The sequence below is a fragment of the Mesoplodon bidens genome (genome assembly GCF_964165515.1).
Source record: "Mesoplodon bidens genome assembly, chromosome: 7".
Lineage (NCBI taxonomy): Eukaryota > Metazoa > Chordata > Mammalia > Artiodactyla > Ziphiidae > Mesoplodon > Mesoplodon bidens.
Window position 1 is genome coordinate 109170642 of NC_138164.1, and position 5662 is coordinate 109176303.

Here is a 5662-nt window from a genome sequence, read left to right on the forward strand (position 1 = left end):
TCACGAAGCCTGGCTGGCTGACTCGACGACTCGCCCGGCCGCTTGGCCCCGCCTCCGTTAGAGCCGCGCTCCGGCCAAGCCCTTGGCGCACGCGCAGCTGCGCTCCAGGGTCACCAGGTGGGCGCGCGCTCCGAGGCCTGGCCGCGGTCTGCGCGTGCGCGCCGCTGCGACCGCATCCAGGGGTCGCGCGAGGCCAAGACCCGGAGTGGCCTGCCACGCGCCCCACCCGGTGGAGCACAGAAGTTCAGCGCCTTTCCGTGGTTCCCGGGCTTGTCCGCCCATTGGTCTTTTCGCGCCTACTGCGCGCGTGGCGTGGGAAGGTCCGGTGCTGTGGACCGCGGAGCCCCTACTGTGTGTGGAGCGTCGTGGAAGCACTTTTCGTACACGCTCTCCTTTAGTACTCACCCCGGTGCTGTACAGCAGTTATTAATATCCCAGTTCTAAAGAGGCTCCAAAACGGGAGCGATTTGTGGACATTCAAGAACTGGAACACGGGGTTTCCCTGGTGGCGCAGTGGTTAAGAATCTGCCTGCCAATGCATGGGACACGGGTTCCAGCCCTGGTCCGGGAAGATCCCACATGCCGCGGAGCAACTAAGCCCGCAAGCCACAACTACTGAGCCTGCGCTCTAGAGCCCCCCGCCCAGCCACAACTACTGAAGCCCGCGCGCCTAGAGCCTGTGCTCCTCAACAAGAGAAGCCGCCGCAATGAGAAGCCCACACACCGCAACAAAGAGTACCCCCGCTCGCCACAGCTAGAGTAAGCCCGCACGCAGCAACTAAGACCCAACGCAGCCAAAAATAAATAAATAAATAAATAAATAAATAAATATAAAAGAACTGGAACTCTCAGATGGGTATGGGTCTTTGTGATTCCAAAGCCCAGCACATTCCCATCCACTTCCTGCTGATCAAATTCTGACGGTGTTGTGAATTATTAAGCCATTTCGTTGCAGGAAGGGGGGCCCCTTCCAGGGCCTGAGAGTGGGCTCTTGTCTAACACTCAGAAATGAATTGTCCGAGGAGACACACGTGCTGACAAAGCAAGAGACTTTATTAGGAAGGGGTGCCTGGGTGGAGAACAGGAGGGTAAGAGAACCCAGGAGGACTGCTCTGTGCCACGTGGCTTGCAGTTTGGGGTGTTATGGTGTTGGGATTAGTTTTGCCACCACTAATCTGTTCTCCATCTCCATAATTTTGTCATTTTGAGAATGTTACATAGTGGAATCTTACAGTAGGTGGCCTTTTGAAATTGTCTTTTTCCCCTCAGCATAACGCCCTTGAGATCCATCCAAGTTGGTATGTGTCTCTGTAATTCACTCCTTTTTATTGTTGAGTAGTCTTCAATGGTATAGATAATTTCCCCCCGGCTTTTCAAATTTCCTACTGAGCATGAAATATTTCAAGTCTTAGGGAAAAGGAAACATACTTGTGAGAGGAGCAGTGCAGAGAGAAGCAGTTCATGCGTTCAAGGAAATTTTGTGTTGAATTAAATAATAGAATTTTAGTCTTGGCGTGCCCTCAGCATTCACCTGGGTAAGTTCTTCATGTTGTAGGAGTCCTCCTTGCAGTATCCTGGCAGGTTTTTGTGCAGCCTCTGTGTGGATGCTCCCAGTAACAGGGAAATCACTACCAGATGAAGCAGCTCATTAAATTGATACAAAATATGCCTTCCTTCCTGGAGCCTGCTCATGACTGGGAAATCTTCTGTCATAGGTTATTTTTACCCTGCCTGGAGTCCTCCCCTCTCCCCGCCAACTAGATAAACACAAGCCCAAGATTGTGAGCAAAGCCTGCAAGAACCTGAGCAAGAAGGGGATGTCCTGGATCCAGGATTGGCCTCTCTAGGGAGATTTCAGCATTCACTGGCTTAGAAAAACAAGGGGCTGCAGACCTTTTAAAATGGAATGAAATTCTGCATGAACACACACACGGATACCCATGGTCCCCTAGGAATGTTCTCCTTTCTGCACGATAGGAGTGCCCTTCAGAAGGAACTGAACTGCTAATCTCAGAGGAAAGGTCTTAGAGTCTCTCCTGCCTCGAGTCCCCTGTATCAGACCAGTGATCTCTTCCTTTTCCTCCAGCCATCCCTTTTTTTTTTTTTTTTTTTTGCGGTACGCGGGCCTCTCACCGTTGTGGCCTCTCCCATTGCGGAGCACAGGATCCGATGTGCAGGCTCAGCGGCCATGGCTCACGGGCCCAGCCGCTCCACGGCATGTGGGATCTTCCCGGACCGGGGCACGAACCCGCGTCGCCTGCATCGGCAGGCGGACTCTCAACCAGTGCGCCACCAGGGAAGCCCCCTCCAGCCGTCCTTGAATGCAGATTCTGATCTGTCCATGGTCCTGATTGTCAATGGCTTCATGGGTTCTTTCATTCATTCCTTTGCGGTAGCTTATATTTATTGCTCACTTGCTATATGCCCGGGACTGTGATGTGCTCCTTACATCCACCCTCTTTCTATTTAAGTATATAAGACATAACAGGAAAGAGCACATATCATAAACATACAGCTCAGTGAATTTTCGTACAGTGAATATATTCATGTAACCACCACAAAGCTCAAGAAACAGAACATTATCACACCCCAGAAGGCCCCTCCTGTCCCCTTCGAGGTTCTATCCTCCAACTGTAACCATAACCCTGACTTTTTACAGCATAGATTAGCTTTTTTCTACTTTTAAACTTTTTCTTTTTAATTAATTAATTAATTAATTTTTGGCTGTGTTGGGTCTTTGTTGCTGCACGTGGGCTTTCTCTAGTTGTGGCGAGCGGGGGCTACTCTTCGTTGTGGTGCACGGGCTTCTCACTGCAGTGGCTTCCCTCATTGTGGAGCATGGGCTCTAGGCGCATGGGCTTCAGTAGTTGCGGCACGCGGGCTCTGGAGCGCAGGCTCAGTAGTTGTGGTGCACGGGCTTAGTTGCTCCACAGCATGTGGGATCTTCCTGGACCAGGGCTCGAACTCATGTCCCCTGCATTGGCAGGTGGATTCTTTTTTTTCTTTTTTTTTTTTTTTTTAATTAATTAATTTATTTATTTATTTATTTTTGGCTGTGTTGGGTCTTCATTTCTTTGCGAGGGCTTTCTCTAGTTGTGGCAAGTGGGGGCCACTCTTCATCGCAGCGCGCGGGCCTCTCACTGTTGCGGCCTCTCTTGTTGTGGAGCACAGGCTCCGGACGCACAGGCTCAGCGGCCATGGCTTACTAGGCCCAGCTGCTCCGCGGCATGTGGGATCCTCCCAGGCCAGGGCTCGAACCCGTGTCCCCTGCATTAGCAGGCAGATTCTCAACCACTGCGCCACCAGGGAAGCCCCTGGCAGGTGGATTCTTAAGCACTGCGTCACCATGGAAGTCCCTATTCATTATACTCTTGATGGGGCATTTGGGTTGTTTCCAGTTTTCTACCCTTATCCATATTCCTGATATAAAAATTCTGTTCATGTCTTTTGGTGAACATATGCTTTTCTATAATATATATAATATATATTATATTTACATGTATATATGGATATGTATACATATATACATAGGGTAGATTGTGGGTGGGTACATTTTTCTGTTCCCATTTTTCAGATAAGACATCTGAGGCCTGAAGAAGTTGAGCCAGGAAGTAGTGGAGCTGGGACATGAACCCAGTCCTATCTGACCCTGGAGCTCAAGCTCTCTCACCATCATGCTTTACTGCCTCCTAATGAATGAGCTGTTTAAAAGTACTCATGGAGGACTTGACTGGTTGCTGCCATTGAAGGAGATGGAAAGATAAAAAGCCACAGTCGGGCTTCCCTGGTGGCGCAGTGGTTGAGAGTCTGCCTGCCGATGCAGGGGATGCGGGTTCGTGTCCCGGTCTGGGAAGATCCCACATGCCGCGGAGCAGCTGGGCCCGTGAGCCATGGCCGCTGAGCCTGCGCATCCAGATCCTGTGCTCCGCAACGGGAGAGGCCACAACAGTTAGAGGCCTGCATACCGCAAAAAAAAAAAAAAAAAAAGCCACAGTCACACAAGAAGGAAAATCATAGATGCTGGTGAAAGGCACATGGGTGTGATGAGGAGCCTGAGGGGGTCATTTTTATCTTGGAGGGTCATAGGAGGCTTCCTGGAGGAAGAAGCATTTGACGAGAAAGGATGGGGGCAGATTCTGGGCATGCAGGAGGGAAAGAGTGCCAGGCTGAGAGAGCTCTGGGGCACAAGAAGAGGAGGCCCACATAGAGACACAGCTGCAAGGGCCTTCACAGATCATTTTATCTGGTCTCCAGTGTCCACCCACCCATCTGTACACTGCTGGCTTCCAAATTTATATACCCGGTCTTGACCATTCCCCTAATTGCCAAACTCTTTTCTATTCAGTTAGATGGCAAATAGGCATCTCAAACTTGACATGGCCAAAACAGGCCTCCAGATCTCCCCTCCCCGCCACACACACCCACTCCAAGCTGCTCCTCTCCCAATCTTTCTTGGTCTTTGGCACTACCAACCACCAGTTGCTCAGGCCCCAAGTTGCAGCATCATCCTTCCTTCCTCCCTCTCCCCACGTCCAATCCATGAGCACATCCCATCAGCTCTATCTATAAAGCACACCCTGAATCAGACCTCATCTTACCACCTCCCTGCTACCCCCTGGTCATGGCCACCACCATTACTCACCTGGATGAGTGAAACAGCTTCCTCACGGCTCTCTCTGCTCCTTCTGAAGTTCCATAGGGGAGAAGCCTTCTTTGCCTCTTCCAGCTTCTCGAGGCTCCAGATGTTCTTTGGTTTGAGGCTGCCTAACTTCAATCTCTGCTTCTGTCTTCACATGACCTTCTTCTTTGTGTCTTCTCTTCCCATTACTAGGGACCCCCTCTTATTGGTCATTGGACTTAGGGCCCGCCTGGACAATCCAGGATGATTTAATCTTGAGATTCTTAACTTAATTACATCAGCAAGACCCTTTTTCCAAATAAGGGCACATTCACAGGCTATGGGTGGACTTATCTTTTAGGGAGCTACCATTCAACCCACTATAGAGGTGAATACCAGAAAAAAAATAGCTCAAAGAGTTTAAATTGAATTTAAACTTTAGTCCTCCAGTGAGTGATTACTTTTCAAAGCATAGAAGACTCTTGGCCTACACCTACCTGCTATTTCAGCACTGACTGTTCATGCATCACTTCAAAGGTCTTTCTGAGGACTGAGCGTCTGCATTGTGCTTGCTGCAAGGCTGACTTGAGGCTGTGGGTCTCTAGCCTTGCTGTAGCCTCAAACCTACCAGATCCTCTCTGCCCACTCTAGGGGCATTGCCACTGCTGCAAAAGGTTCAAAATTGTTTCCTTCTAAAGAAATGGTCTCCCCAGAGAAAGCCAGCTGCTAGGGGTGATGATAAAAGGAAAAAGAAGGGACCCAAGAAAGTGCTGGTTCTCACCCAGTGTGATGGGCAGCCTCTAAGATAGATGTCTCCCAATGATCCTGCCTCCTGGGTTTTATGCCCTTGTGTAATCTTTTCTTCTTGAGCATGGGCTGGATCTAGTGAGTTGTCTCTACTCAGTAGAATATAGTAAAAGTGACAGGATGTCATGTCTGAAATTAGGTTACAAAAAGACTATGGCTTCTGTATCACTCACCTTTTTTCACTCTCTAGCTTACTTGCTCTGAGGGAAGCAGCTGCCATGTTGAGTGACCCTGTGG